Consider the following 17466-nt stretch of genomic DNA (forward strand, 5'->3'; position numbering starts at 1 on the left):
GAAACAACAGGGGGAGTTGTTCAATAGGGCAGTTTTGAAAAGAGAGTAGAGTAATAGTTCAAGCACAACACCCAAAACAGGTTCACACCTAACCAAGGAACATAGGACCAGGGCAGGTTCAGTAACCACAAATAGGTGTAGTGGGGTTTGGGGACACATAGGTTACATAAGTAAACACACAATTGTAGGAGTGCTCAGGTATAGAACACAGAATCATGTAACTTGAGGATAGCCAACTAGTTTTTGCACAAAGAGGTTCATGATAGAAATCAAAGTAAACACAAGTAAAGAAGGGCCACATTGGGGTATATTAGGAAGGAGAATAACAATTTTATAAACATGATGATTCTAAGGGAGGGGAGACATTCAGAAGCATGCCGATGAAGTGATGAAGTAAACATATCAATTACAAGTTGAATCAACAGGACCATAAGTGAAAACATACCAGAAACAAAATGAAATGAAGCAGTAAAAGAAACACATTATTTTGAAACTTGAATTGAAATTAGAACATACTAGTAAAGAAGTAAACACAAAGTGAGGGGCAAGAGAGTAGAGTAATCAGCCTTGGCTTGCAGCCAGCTGACTTAGAACAATAGCAAATAACCAGAGAAAAGAGAGAGCAGAAGAATGTTTTCTTTTTGTGTGAGAGAGGGTTTTTGAACTACTGTGTTCGTATGTGTAATGAAAAGAGAAGAGAGTATATATAATAGTTTGAAAGCTTGGTAAAATAAAACAAGAATCAATTGTTCAGCAGTTATAGAACTTTAGAATCAATTAAGAACGAAAATCTGCCAAGTTTCCCTTAATTAAGGAAGTAATTTACCAACGGTAGAAAGCATGTAACAAATAAGGAAAGAATTCAAACAACATAGGTACATAATATGTAATTAGGGATAGATACATAAGGGTCTAATTAAGGAAATAACAGTAGGAATCAATTAATAATATTGTCAACCACATAATAAGGTAAAAAATAATTTAAGGGTTATGAAATAGGAAAAGAATAGCCAAAAATCAGTAAAAGGGTATCAACACAGTAAATCAAGGATTCACGAATCGAAAAATGGTACTATATTAAGGGAAATAGTATAGACTTCCATGAATAAACCAATAAACGGAGTATAAACAGGAAGAACCAGATCGGAAACCTTAATAAGACATTACTAGGGTGAAAATCATAAAATACTCTAATTAATCAAAGCATATTCATGAGAATCAAACATACAGACAAATCGAATGAACAAACAGTAAAGACAAACTTAGAATCCAAAACTAAAGCCAAAAATTAGGGTTTTCAACATAATAACTCGGATAAAGGAGAAGGCTCAAACAAACATTTAAACACAGTGAGAGTAGTAGATTAATACCAAAAAAAATCAGAAGAAAGCGTTTTTGAAAAGGTGTTTAAGAACCTTAGTTCGAAGATGAAGAGTTACTTTAGAAAAATCGGAAAAAGCTTTGAGGAAAACAACAAAAGCTCATAATATACACAGATCTAAGACAAATCTAAAAGAAATCGGAAAGTCTTAAGAGTTAGGGTTTCAAAGAACCCAGAGAAGATGAGAAAACTTTAAAATGTTACCGGTTTTAGCCGAAAAAGTCATAGATCTTACTCGAACGACCGGAGGTGGATGAAAAATGGCATGAAGGACCATGGGTAGGAGCTGAACTGCTCCAGGTTCACCTGAGGACCTCAGGGTAGTGTCAAACTGGCGTGCGGTGAAGTAGAGGCCAAGAGATGATGAGAGGCCATGGTTTCCGGCGAGGGAGGTGGATGGAGAAGGTGGAAAGGGTACATCGGAGAGGAGGGGAGAAGAGAAAGTTCTAGAGAGAACCAGAGATAGAGAGGGAGATAGAGAGACCAGTTGAGAGAGAATGAGAAGGGAGAGGGGGTAGTCTTAGGGTTTAATTATAGTAAGGGGGTCTGGACCATTGATTGAAATTAATCAACGATTCAGATTGAGTGAGGGATTGGGCCGGGTGGTATGGTGCATTGGGCTTGGGTCTAGTGGGTTATTTAATTTGGACTGGGTTTAATTAGGCTATAATTTAAATAAGAATGGCTAATTGTTAAATACCCAACAAAATTAGATAAATAATTAATATAAATAGCTAATAATTAGATAAAATAAAATTAAAGCTAAATAGGTGAAATTAAGGTAATTAACTAATATTTAAAATGTAAAATGACTAATTATTGAATTAAAATAGCATAAAGTGCACAATTAGGCTATAATTGCAAAATTATTGTAATTATAGCCAAACAGTGCCAAATTGGCTACTTTGTGAAATAATTAAATTCTAATAGGATTAAAAATGATATATTGAGCTAAGAAATACTTTGAAATTACTTGTAATGTAATTTATGAATAATTATTGGATATAAAGTACTGAATAAATTAAAAAATTCACTCAAGAAGTTTGGTAAAGGGCTGTATGAGATAAAGGATGGAGCAATCAATGTGAAAGCCTTCGATGGTTCTCAAAGGTCCATCATTGGTGAAATTAGTCTATGCCTACAAATGGGACCAACCTGGTTTGAGGTCGATTTCTAGGTAATAAATGTAGAAGCATCTTACAACTTGCTGCTGGGACGGTCATGGATTCATGCTGCTGGGGCCGTAGCATCAACGCTATATCAGGTAGTAAAGTTCGAATGGAACCACCAGGAAGTGATCATCCACGGCGACGGTAGCAACCCTATATACAGTCGCCAGACCATTCCGGCGATCAAGGGAAGAAGAAAGCTGGGTGGAGAAACTTACCACCACATCGAGCGAGTCAATTCTATCGACAAAGACAAATGGTGGGATAGCAAAAATAAGAGTATACTGAGTTGGAGTGGGTACGAACCTGGAAAAGGGCTCGGCAAGAACCTCCAAGGAATCTCTAAACCCATAAAACGTAAGAAACATGGCACTACCTTTGGTTTGGGATATGAATACACCTGGGAAGAATTCAATGGCTGGTCGCCACCATGGCACGGTCCTTACTACCCACTAGAGCAGCCAATACCACATCTGGAGCAGACCTTCCAATAGGACGACATTATCTATGGGTCCGATGAAGAAGAAGCACTCACAATAGTGAAGAACTTGTTTCTAGAGGACAGTGATATGGATTGTTGCGTTATTCTCGAGGAGGAGGGGGAGGAAGGACCTTCCATACAGGCTGTGAGCAGAGAAACGCATCTCAAGAATTGGACCATCAGGACAACCAAAGCCCGACGAGCGTTGGAGTAGCAAGGCTAAAACAAGCATTATTCATTGTTTTATTACTAAATAATTTTCTTTTTGCATTTTTCAATTCCTGCAATAAGATCTTCGATGTTCAAAATAGTTATTCAATTTATCAAAAGCATTTTTTTGATTTTTCTTACGAATTAATATTTATTGCTATTGTTTTCTATCCTTGCTTTACCAATACAACATTACTATTACTTGTCTTAATTAACCAATGACTGTGATATGCAATGAGACAACGCAACAAACAGACATAGATTCAGAGGAAGATGACATACCTGACGAGAGTTTCAAAGAAGTTGAGAACTTTGAGAACAGACCTTAGTCCAACCTGGACGAGACCGAAATTGTCAATCTGGGAGATGCAGAAAATGTCAAGGAAACGTGAATCAACATTCACCTATTGCCATCAGAAAAGAAAGAATACACAGAATTTCTAAAGGAGCATGAGGACATATTCGCCTGGTCATATTATGACATGATAGTTTGAGTACGTCTATCATGTCTCAAAAACTGCCAACCGATTCAATGTGTCCACCGGTAAAGCAAAAGCTTAGAAAGTTCAAGCCTGATATGAGTTTGAAAATCAAGGAAGAAGCACCAAGTAGATCAATGCTAAGGTTCTCAAGGTAGTAGAATACCCAACATGGTTAGCCAACATTGTGCTAGTGCCAAAGAAGGGTGGAAAGGTCAGAATCTGTGTCGACTATCCGGATCTCAACCGGACTAGTCCGAAAGAGGACTTCCCTTTGCCAAATATACACATCCTGATTGATAATTGCTCTAAGTATGAGCTACAGTCATTCGTAGATTGCTTTGCTGGTTATCATCAAATCTAGATGGATGAAGAAGATGCTGAGAAAATGGCTTTCATTACGCCGTGGGGATGTACTATTACAAGATGATGTCATTTGGCCTGAAGAATGTAAGGGCCACCTACATGAGGGCCATGACTACCATCTTCCATGATATGATACACAAGGAGATAAAGGTATATGTGTATGATGTTATTATCAAATCCAAGAAGGCCACTGACCACATAGAAGATCTGAGGAAGTTCTTCAATAGACTGCGGAGATACAACCTAAAACTAAACTCTGCAAAGTGCGCGTTTGGGGTTCCTGCTGGGAAATTGCTTAGGTTTATTGTGAGCTGCCGAGGAATGGAACTGGACCCATCAAAATTCAAAGCCATTCAAGAACTACCACCGCCAAGGAACAAGAAGGATGTGATGAGTTTCTTGGGAAGGCTTAACTGCATCAGCTGATTCATAACACAGTCTACAATTAACTGTGAGCCAATCTTTAAGATGTTAAAGAAGGACGTCGCCACCAAATGGACCGATGAATGCCAAAAGGCCTTCAACAAAATCAAGGAGTACCTGTCAACACCACCAGTCTTAGTCCCGCCCGAGCCAGGTAGTCCCTTATTACTCTACCTTGCAGTGTTAGATGGAACTTTCGGCTGCGTTCTGGGGCAGCATGATGAAATAGGGAGGAAGGAACAAGCCATTTATTATCTAAGTAAGAAGTTCACCACGTACGAGGCCCAGTATTCTCTATTAGAACGCACCTGTTGTGCTTTGACTTGGGTAGCTCAGAAGCCGAGACATTACTTTTGCGCCTATACTACATATCTCATATCGAGAATGGATCCCTTGAAGTACATCTTTCAGAAGCCCATGCCCATCGGCAAGCTAGCCAAGTGGCAAATCCTGTTGAGTGAGTTCAACATTATTTACATAACCGAGAAAGTGGTCAATGGACAGGCACTGGCAGATCACCTTGCTGAAAACCCCATGGATGGAGGATACGAACCATCTGAAAATGTATTTTCCTGATGAAGAGGTATCATTCATAGGAGAAGACATTGCGGAATCCTATGACGGTTGGAGAATGTTCTTCAATGGAGCAGCAAACTTCAAAGGAGTTGGCATAGGAGCAGTCCTAATATTAGAAACCGGTCAACATTATCCGGTGTCTGCCAAACTCAGGTTCCCCTGCACCAACAATATGGTCGAGTATGAAGCCTACATCTTAGGACTCAAAATGGCCATTGACATGAACGTTCAAGAGCTGCTAGTGATTGGAGATTCAGACTTGCTTATACATCAGGTATGAGGAGAATGGATGACCAAGAACTCCAAGATACGCCTGTATTTGCATCACGTACGGGAATTGAGAAAGAGGTTCACGAAGACGGAATTCCAGCATGTTCCCAGAATCCAGAATGAATTCACCGATGCATTGGCTACCCTATCATCTATGATACAACATCCAGACAAGAATTTCATTGATCCCATTCCGGTGAAAATCCACAATCAGCCAGCTTACTGTGCCCATGTTGAAGAGGAAGCAGACGGAAAGCCTTGGTTTCATGATATCAAGGAATATTTGGCAAAAGGAGAGTACCCAGAGCTTGCTAATCCTACTAAGAAATGCACACTTCGGAGATTATCCAACAACTTCTTTCACATCGGAGGAATCCTGTAAAGGAGGACTCCCAATTTAGGATTATTAAGATATGTCGACGCAATGGAAGCATCCAGGCTACTAGAGGAAATTCATGTTGGGACCTGCTTTCCACATATGAACGGTTTTGTCTTAGAAAAGAAGATACTCCTGGCTGGTTACTTTTGGATGACTATGGAGATGGACTGCATCCAGTATGTTCGGAAATGCCACCGCTGTCAGATATATGCAGACATGATAAATGTACCTCCAAGTGAGCTTAACACAACAAGATCACCGTGGTTTTTCGCTGCATGGGGAATGGATGTTATTGGACCAATGGAGCCTGCTGCTTCCAACGGACACAAGTTTATCCTAGTAGCCATCGACTATTTCACCAAATGGGTCGAAGCAGCATCCTACAAAGTAGTGACTAAGAAAGTCATGGCAGACTTTGTCCACAACCGCATTGTTTGTCGATTCGGAATTCCAAAGTCAATCATTACTGATAATGGATCCAACCTCAACATCGACTTGATGAAAGCTATGTGCGAAACCTTTAAGATCAAACACAAGAATTCCAGAGCCTATAGATCTCAGATGAATGGAGCTGTAGAAGCCGCCAACAAAAATATTCAAAAATATATTAAGGAAAATGATAAAGAATCACAGACAGTGGCATGAGAAGTTATCATTTGATCTATTAGGGTATTGTACCACAGTCCGCACATCAACTGGGGTAACCTCGTATATGCTAGTTTATGGTACAAAGGCTATCATTCCTGTTGAGGTAGGAGTGATTAGAAGATGTGTACTAGAGGAGGAACAAGTTGAAATTCTTGGGACTTGTTATTCTTTGCCATATGGTGGTCACCATGGCGGAGCAAGAACGCCAGCCAAGGTGCTAAGTTGCAGCTTCTATTGGCCCACTCTTTACAAGGATGCAAGTGACCTCATCAAGCGTTGTGATGAATGTCAACGAATCCTTCATCATACACTTTATGGCCCGGGACATCATGGTTTAAGGACGTTATCCTCATTGTCCGAATATAACACTCATGGTCCAACGGAAATTTGCATCATGTTTAAATTTATGCACAGTATACGCTTGTATTGCTTCTATTTGTGAGTAAGACGACAAGCAACGACTACCCCAGCAGGAGCGATCCCGCTCCAGTTCCTTCAGCCATATCAAACCTAACCATTCTTGTAAACTATCCATTCACCCAGCCCCAGATGTTGTGTCTGTTCTTGAAATCGCTTCATCAGTATACTCCGCTGGTGGATCCTAAACTACATACGGCCTAATTCTTGTAAAATCAGGGATATGTAGGCAACTTAGAAGCCAGGGTGTGGCCTAAACCTCTTCAAACCATTTCGCTCAGTCAAAATTGGCCATCATATCTTTACCCAACAACTCTTTCATCCTTCCCGGGTAAAGAGAGACAGTTGTTGATACCCAAATTTTCCCTATGTATTTTTAATACGCAAAATACCTTCAAAATAGCATACATATATGCATATATAAGCATGTCCAATGTTTTTATTATTTTTCCCATAAATTTAAGGTTTTAAATTGATTTATTTTCTCCCTTTTTCCATAAAATACCCAATAATTCTTTCCAAGATTATTATTTTTTATAATTCATATATTGGATTTCTATATTATGCCAAAATATGGCTAAGGTAATTTTTATATATTTTTATAGTTATATTTAGTATTTTTAAAGCTAAATTGCATATAATTGCAATATTAGCCCTTTTAAGATTTAATTACGTTTTATATGCATAAAATTAGATCCTGTATTTTGAAATTGCTAATTATGTAATATAAATCACTTTATCATTTTAAAATTATTTTTTAGAAATTATCTGCTATTGTTTTATAAATTAAATAGAAAAAATGGGCTATTTAAATTTTGGCCAAATTGGCTTTCAAATCTAGCCTAAATCCAATGGATCCCCAACCCAATTAAAACCCCCATCGGACCCAAGCCCAAACCAAAATCAAACATGGAACCCACCTACCCATTTCATCTCGACCGTTGATCTCCCAGATCAACGGTCCCCATTATTCCCTTCCATAACTAATCCCAAACGACCCCCCCCCCCAAACCCTCTCATTTTCACCAAACAGCCGCCCTGAAACCCCTTTCCTCTTCAATTCTCTCTGAGACCTAAACCTAACCCTAGCCGCTGCCACCTAAAACCAGCCTTATTCACTTCGATCCTCACTCGATCCATGGATTCCCATGGCTGTTTGAGACGTATACTTGTCTCTTATGTCTCCTGGTTTCTCGTTTTTGTGATTTCATGGAAGGATCTCGAAGAGATCTAGACCAGATCTTGATCAAAACTCTTCGAGAGCCTATCCATGGTCTTTCATGCCATTTTCCGGCCATCCATGGTTGTTCGAGTAAGATCCATGACTTTTCCGGCAAAAACCGGTAACGTTCTAAGGTTTTGCTCATCTTTTCTGGGTTCTTTGAAACCCTAACTCTTGAGTTTTTTACTTTTCTTTAGATCTGTCTTAGATCTTGGTATATCCATGAGTTTTTAACCAATTTTTCCTCATCTTTACTATCTTCCGAAACCCTAGTTTGCTACCGCTCGATTCTTCTCAGATCTTCATAGATCTGAGATAATTCAAGTATTATTAAGCACTTTCCTCTAAAAATCTCCTGTTTTAACTAACTATTTAGATTTTAGTCATTCTTTTCTAAAACTAGGGTTTCTCGGAGTTCTTTTACGCATGTTCTAACTGATTTCATTATGATTAAACCCTTTCCCTTGTTTGTTTTGACCGATTTTGTGCTCTTACTGCTTTTAACTTGACTCGGTTAAAATCCCCTTTTTAAGATTTTCTTTACTTTGTTTCTATAATTTTCCTTACTTTGCTTCTCTGAGTGTTAGGATGCTTTCTTTACTTCGTGTGTGTGTGTTAGCCTGCTTACGTGAGTCCTGTGATTACTTTGCTTTGAATATGTTTTCCAGAATCCCTAGCCTACTTATGTCGCTTTTGTATGACTATGCTCACTTTGTTCGTTCATCTTTTGCTTCTTTCTGTGACTATGCTTCAAATATTTTTTCTTGCTACATCTGTGGACCTCCTCTATTTATATGATGAAAGTATAGAGTCATGAATCCCTTTGATCAAGTCTAGTTTCCTTAATCGATGGTGATTGAAAATTTTCTTTCAAAAACCCTAAAAGCTTTGCCCGGTCTGTTAGGCTGACTTAACATACCTGAGTCGATTCTCTTGACAAGCCTCTAACACACATTAATTGCGATAAAATATAGAACACGTTGTAGAAAAGGCTCAAAGCAACAACGTTGCTATGCAAAGATAATGTTGGCTGAAACTTTATCATAAAGAATTTACTGTAACATTTTTGTGCAAGCAAGTCTTGTGGAAGCTTTTGCAAAGATAATGTTGGCTGAACTTTATCTTAATGAATGAGAAGCAACATTTTTGTGCAAGCTCTTAATGGAAAAAATCTTGCCTGTTTATTGACTAACCACTTTCTTTGTCAATCTTATCACAGAAAATACCTTTGATCCATTTACCTAACACCCTCCATCTGTTGCATTGTTCATAAATTGATATATACCAAACCTTTGTATTTCGCATGGATCCCAAATCATGTTCATTGTTACCAACTCAGTGCACTTGTTGTTCTTTCTTGACTTATGACACTTTGATGTGCTAGCCAGATCCCGTTTTGTGCAATTGGAAAGCTGGTGGAAAATTTTGAAGTCATTTCTCACTTGTTCTGACTAAACAAACTCAAGAAGAGGAAGTAAACATGACAAAAGGAACAGAGTAAAGGACAATGGAAAGAGATGATTCCTAACAAGAAAACTACAAAGTAGAAACCTATCAGATGTGGATACCAACTCTAATAACCATGACATACACCTATGGATATTCTGTCAAGCAAGTCTAATGTTCAACTCCTGTTATACCCCCAAACCGTGAAACTGGGCTTCAACACTCCGATTATCCAATCTGATTCACAATCCCTATTTGACTTGTAGTGCCCGAAGAGTTTTCACCATCAAGCCTCTCTTATTTTGTTCTTTCTCTCAACTTACAGTTGCCTCAAGGTGCTCGTGAAGGTTCTCGGATTATACAAAAAGCTGAGCTCGACGACGCAGAGTGGGTAAAAAGTCATTATGAGTAACTAGCCCTTATAGACGAAAAGAGAATGAATGTAGTCTGCCATGGTCAACTCTATCAGAATAGAAAGTCCAGAGCCTTCAACAAAAGAGTCAAGCCAAGACAGTTCACACCGGGGTAGCTGGTGTTAAAGAAAATTTTTCCGCATTAAGATGAAGCCAAAGGAAAGTTCTCTCCTAACTGGCAGGGTCCATACATGGTTCACCGAGTTTTGACAAGAGGAGCCCTCATACTTGCAGAAATTGACGGGGAAGTCTGGACAAAGCCGATCAATTCAGATGCATTCAAGCGTTACTATGTGTAATCATTATGCTTTCCTTATGTGATGTAAATTGAACTACGCCTGACCTAATCCCCCTTTAAGAGGAGATATGTAGGCAGCCCTATGGGTTCGGTCACAATTCACCCCGCAATTGGAAACTGGGGCAGGATTTTGAGGAGGACCCTCAAAATTTCGAAGTAATTTCAGCCGATCGCCACACGAGCAACAGTCAAAAACGTCAACCCATTAAACTGGGGCAGAATTTTGAGGAGGACCCTTAAAATTCCGTAGCAGGGGAGGCTGCAATGTCCTGAACTACGTCACAATCATTGGTTCATCTAAAAGCTATTTTTAATTTATGTCATACTTTTACAAAATCATGCATGTTATTATTGAAACTGCTTTGTTTAGCAATGCTACCCTAATAATACAGACAATATCACCAAATCAAAGCCGAACGAGTCAAGCAAAGCCAACAGGGATACGAGCTAACCTTCCCCCTTACAAAACTCTCAATATTTCTTTGGATGCAGGCACTAAGATTGCAAAATCATTAAACATACTGTCCTCCCATAGGACAAGCATTGTTCAAGAATACGATTCTCAGAACCGTTGCACTTGCCAACATTTGCTATCAGCACACACCAGTGATGTTTCGTATGTCACAATGCTCCCAGTAATCATAACGCCGCAATCTGCTACCAGCTAAGAAAACTCTACTGTCAGTTGTTATCTTATTTCTTGCATAAGGCTACCATTCTGTCTTCCGAGACTAAACGCTCTCTCCATCTGCATTTGCATTGCATAAGGCTACTATTCTGCCTTCCGAGACTAAACGCTGTCTCCATTTGCATTTGCTTTACATAAGGCTACTATTCTGCCTTTCAATCTGCATAAGGCTACCATTCTTCCATCCGAGACTAAACGATGTCTCCATCTGCATTGCATAAGGCTACTATTCTGCATTCCAATCTGCATAAGGCTACATTCTGCCTTCCGAGGTTAAGCTCTACCTCCATTTGTATCTGCATTGCATAAGGCTACTATTCTGCCTTCTAATCTGCATAAGGCTACCATTCTGCCTTCCGAGGTTAAGCTTTACCTCCATCTATATCTGCATTGCATAAGGCTACTATTCTGCCTTCCAATCTGCATAAGGCTACCATTCTGCCTTCCGAGGTTAAGCTCTACCTCCATCTACATCTGCATTGCATAAGGCTACTATTTTACCATCCAATCTGCATAAGGCTACCATTCTGCCTTCCGAGGTAAAGCTCTTCCTCCATCTGCATCCGCATTGCATAAGGCTACTATTCTTCCTTCCAATTTACATAAGGCTACTATTCTACCTTTCGAGGTTAAGCTCTACCTCCATCTGCATCTGCATTGCATAAGGCTACTATTCTGCCTTCCAATCTGCATAAGGCTACCATTCTACCTTCCGAGGCTAAGCTCTACCTCCAATTTTCTTCGAAACTAAGCACTATCCCAAACATTATTTATCTCGCTTATCTTACGGGCTAAGCTCTACCCTTCAATTTGCAAGACTGGGCTATGTCTTGTCCACATCATACTACTACATCCTTCATGGTCTGAAATATCGCCAACTCATCCAAAGGCGGCATCATTCGGAGGCACCATCTTCATAGCCCGAGAACACCATGTCATGGCTTGAGGATCTCTTTCAATTTTTTGCATATCATTATTCAAAGGCGTCATGGTTCGGAAACACCATCCTTATAGCCCGAGAACATCATTTCATGTCCTATGAATCCTGCATCAAACAACCCATGGCCCAGGACATCAAGGTCTGAGGACGCCATTCCTAACCGTCCAAAGACAACATTCATGGTCCGACGGGAATTTGCATCATGTTTAAATTTATGCACAGTATACGCTTATGTTGCTTCTATTTGCAGGTAAGATAGCGAGCAACAACTATCTCAGCAAGAACGATCCCGCTCCAGTTACCTCAAGCCATATAAAACCTAACCATTCCCATAAACCGTTCACTCACCCAGCCCTAGATGTTGCATCCGTTCTTGAAATGGCTTCATCGGTATACTCCGTCGATGGATCCTGAACTACATACGGCCTGATTCCTGTAAAACCAGGGATATGTAGGCAACTCAGAAACTAGGGTGCGGCCTAAACCTCTTCAAACTGTTTTGCTCGGTCAAAATTGGCCATCATATCTTTACCCAACAACTTTTTCATCCTTCACGGGTAAAGAGGGGCAGCTATTGATACCCAAATTTTCCTCAAACTATTTTTAAATTTGTATATATACCTTCAAAATAACTTTTTATAATAATTGGTATTTTTTCATAATTTTTCATATTACTAATTGGTACCAGTGGACAAATGTTAAGACTGAAACCTCCATCGATCAGGATTCTGGTGATTAAATAATCTTTGCATTGCACGGTGATGTGTAGTGCTTTGTTGTGCCCCAACCCTTCAGGTGGAAGCTCGTCCTCATAAAAGGTGATCTTATGGCTTTCCAGCACTTGTCCTACGATATTAGCCACTTCCCCGCTAGTGATGTTACTTGGTACGTACGCTTCATTTAGCACCTTTAACAAAGCATTCTTGTGCGTCTCAGAATTTTGCAGCAAAGAGAAAATGGATATTTGTGCTGGCGTCTTGTTTAACTGGTCGATTACCGAATACTCCTTGACCTGTATTTTCCTCCAAAGGTTGTCCGGACCTATCTCAATGAGGGGAGGCCAATTGGAGGCCTGCTTGCTTGATTCAGCCAAATTTTTAGGGGTATAGACTCTACCAGTTCTTGTCATACCCTGTGCTGTGACAGTTTCTTCAATCCTGACCTTGCCCTTCCTTCTCGCCTCAGCTGTATAGTACCAGGGTACAACATTTTTATAGAAGGGTGGCATGGTAGACATCGCCACTGGGATCGGCACAACCACCCTCACTTAGAATGGAACATGTGCCTTGGGTGGCAAGACTGCAACCTCAAATGGTGCAGGTGCATTTTTCGGACACACGAATTCAACCTCAATTGGTGCTGGTGTCTTTGCGGACGGCGCAACTTCAAACTCAAGAGGTATAAACATATTCACCTCAGCGTCCTCAGATGGTTGGATCTGGACTATGATTGGATTGAGAGTAATTCTTGGTTTCTTCGGGTCATCACCTTCTGCGATCAACCCGATTGATCCCTCGGGATCCCAGTCATCTTCTACTTCAATCATGTGGATACCTCCACCCTTATGGTCTAGCAGAGGGTTTTTGCGGACATTTGGAGCGGGTTCCTTTGCCACAATGATCTTGTTATCAATCAAAGATTGTATCTTATCTTTCAAGGAGCGGCATTCATCGATGGTGTGCCCTTTCATACCAGAGTGGTATGGACAGGACTTGTTTGGGTTAACCCACTGGGAAGGATTCTCAAGGGTTGCAGCAGGGATGGGGGTGACATAACCAGTAGCTTTGAGTCTCTCATATAGTTGGTCGATGGGTTCAGCGATGGCTGTATATTATTTTGGAGGTCTACAATCAAAATTAGGTCGGGGTCTAGGGAAATTTTGGCGTGCAGGGGGTGATTGATAGTGGGATGGTTGAGCATTTTAAGTTTGGTAGACATGAGCGGGTTGGGAGTATCTGGGTGAAGTAGGTTGATATGTAGGAGGTGGAGATGACTGATAAGTTGGTGGCGGAGCTTGGTATGAGGGTGCTTGGTAATTTGGGGTTGGCTGGTATGTGAGTGGAGGTGTTGGGTAAACTTGGTATTTAAGGGGAGACTTGGTCCTTTGTGCAACCATAACAACCCCTAGGTCCCTTTTCTTGGACACACCACCGGACTGTAAAGCCTTATTCGTATCTTGCAAGGCTTCAAAATTTGTAACCATACCACTTTTAATACCTTCTTCAATTCTTTCACCTAATTTGATAATGTCAGAGAACTTGTGGTTCTTAATCATCATCAACTATTCATAGTATTGCGGGTCCTGAGCTCGGACAAAGAACTTGCTCCTCTTATAAGGCGGGTCTGACCTTAGCAGCTTCGGACCTCCAGCGAGTAGCATACTCGCGAAACGTCTCCATGGGCTTCTTCTTCAAATTCTAGATATAGAACACTTCTAGTGCATTCTCTATATTAAACCTGAATCTATCCATAAAGTCAGATGCCATGCCTACCCAGCTTGACCACTTCTTAGGATCTTGGCTGATGTACCAAGATAATGCATCTCCTTTCAAACTCCTCATGAACAGCTTCATACAGATCCTTTCATCCTTCCCTACTCCAACCAGCTTGTCGCAATATGTCCTCAGATGGATCCTTGGATCACCCTGATCTTGTGAATTAAGATGATGATGCCAGAGTACATGAACTAACCTTTTGGGAAGGGGAATAATAAAAACAAAAAATAAAACAAAAGGTAGTCAAGTCAGTGAGGATTATAAAAAGTATTGCAAAATTTTAAACACATAGTGCGGGAATGTAAAGCGTGTCCTAATTTGGGAACCTCTTTGTGCCCGAGGTAGGCCTAGCGACAAATAGACTTGGAAAACTTTGAATGCGAATAAATACTTAATTTAATAATATAAAAATTTACGGATCCCAAAATGATACTAAGATAATACTAAGTCACTACTGGCACTTGGCCTTATTACATTTGGAAAGCGAGTAAACCTAATCTATTTGGCCTTAGAAGGACCTTCCTCAGGTTGAATGCTCTCATTGATCAAATCCTCCAGTTCGTGTAGGTCCACCAGTAAACATGCCTTTGCCAGGTGTTCTCCTTCGTTTCCCTCAGTGTTCTGGGAGTCGATGACTCTCTTCATCACTTTTCCTTCCAATTCTAGCAGACTGTATTTCAAATATTCCAACTTTTCACTAGCTTTGGCAGCCCTCTCTTTCCACTCATTGATTTGGTTATTCAATGGAAGACTCCTCCACCAGTCTAGCAAGAGTGGGGGCCTGCTAACTATACCGAAATTGGGGACCTCGTGCCTCATTTTCTGTAAAACAAAAGGGTCAGACCCTACCCCCACCGGACTTGACTATTTCTACATTTATGATCAGCACATCGACATTTAGTTCTCCAAATTAATGCACAAAACATGGTTGCGTTCGTTGGGATTATGGAAAACCCGATGGACTTTGGATAAGTTTTATCTTAAAGGATCATTATGTGGAAAACATAACTGACCCGGCTAGGTTTGACCATGATGCATGCATAATTTAAACAGAGTAAGGTTTCTATGTGATTTTAGACTGGTACCCTTGAGCGGACAGCTCAAGGGGGAAGGCACGAAACTGTCGACTGCACTGCTATTCGACTAGTTATACCGCAAATAAGCCTTTCCGAATTTATGGGGGTAATAATATAGGAAGGGCGCAACCACTCATCAAGCGTTGCTATAGTATTTGTTTGGCACAAGTGGAGTATGATGTTGAGCATGATTATTCAATAATTAAAAGCATGTTGACATGTATTTTCATTTTAAGAAACCGATAAATATAGCAGTTTTTAAAATTTAAAGCAGTTATAAAGGAAGAAACAAGAAAGATATGTCAGTTTCGCTTTTGAAAAAGAAATTAAACGCTTAAAGGAATAAAACAAATAATTGCACATGGGGGGGGGGGTTACAAATTCACTTAAACGGTATGAAATGGTAAAAGCCTTAATACCCCAGCAGAGTCGCCATGCTGTCGCGCCTCCTTTTTCTCATAAAATCGGGTTTATGACTTTTTGGATGGGACAACTCTTTCCCTTTGGAAAAGGGGTTTGCATTTTTGAAGAGTCGCCACCTAACGATTTAAGGTGCGTTAGGTCACCTATATGGTACATTTATAACTATGTTTGGTAACCAGAGACAGGGTAAGGGCTTGAAATTATCCTAAGGGGAAGGTGTTAGGCACCCCTCAGGATCCACTAGTGTGGTTCCCGACTAGACAGTTTTTGTGAATTTGTACAATTAGCAAAAAAACAAGTATGGCTCAAATAGTAGGGGATTTAAGTTTAAATACACAGGTGTTTGAAAAAAAAACAAGATTTTGAAAAGAATTACAATATAAGCATATTTGGGGATTTAAGGGGGTATCCTAAGTTTGTTTATAATATGGATCACATCAATGCAATACCCGGTATGACACTCCTCAAAGAGGGGCTACACGTGGTATTAGCGCACCAGTCATCATATCCATATCTACCCTTTCCTGCCCCATGAAGGTAATTAAAGCGAGGGTTGGTATCGACCCCTATTGCATGCTGTTACCCGTCCCTTCCTATTAGTCCCGGAGGAATTTAGAACTACTATCCTATAAAAGGGGTTCTAGGAAGACCCTCAAGTTTATAGGTAAAATACTAAGGCGACATATAATAATCAAGTAGGACTTCAATTAAGGGGAGCATGGAAGACAAATGAAAGGCTTAGATATACCTCCACACACAATACACATAAACAACATGACTCATACACAATTAAGGTCTAAATTCATATCCTAAGCATGGTATCTAAGTGGTAATAGCAGACCAGATTTATTACACAACTCAGGGAAGAAGTCCTAATCAAGCTTGCCTACTGATTTTAACATGCTAATAGTTAAACATTAATCATAAAGACGGTTCTGGTTTTTATTTTAAAGTTGATTACCTAAGACTTGCCTAAGCATAAAATAATATGCAACACTTACCAGAATTATTAAAAAACAGTTTGGAAGTTATTTTACCTAAAGCATGCTGTTCTAAATGTTGAAAAGACATGCAGGGATTGTGACCAGTTTCACTTAAACAAGATAATCAAACATGAGACTGTTTTTATGTCCTTTTTCATGCATCAGTAGTTTAACTAGGTGTGACTGAGCAAGTGTGAACAAGATCCTAAACAGGGTATCTAACGTGCACATATGAAAATGCAGAATGATTGCAGAATTCCTAACATGATTTCTAAATGCCCGAAGAGTTACAGCATGACTCCAAGATGTACAGGAGCAACAATTTTATGTTAATGCTGTTGTTTAGCCTAAAGCAGGATTTTTAAGTGGTAAAGTGATGCCAAATGAGATGCTGAAACAGTAAACCCGAGAACATGGCATCTAATGCATGACATACTTTGAATGGGTTGATCTTACACATGGATTCTAATGCACATATAGGAAATGTAAACTTAAGACATGGTTTCTACCCATTGATGTTGATAGCATATATAACTACCCTCCCCTTTTCACTAGCCAACCCCAATACTTGTTTACAACAGATTATTACAGACCAATACTGAAATTAATTTCATAAGTAGAAAAAGAAAAAGAAATAAAAAGTTACACTATAGAGAGCCTGAAAGCAGGCCCAGATTTCCAGC

Source organism: Nicotiana sylvestris, chromosome 8, assembly GCF_000393655.2.
Source record: "Nicotiana sylvestris chromosome 8, ASM39365v2, whole genome shotgun sequence".
NCBI classification, from domain to species: Eukaryota; Viridiplantae; Streptophyta; class Magnoliopsida; order Solanales; family Solanaceae; genus Nicotiana; species Nicotiana sylvestris.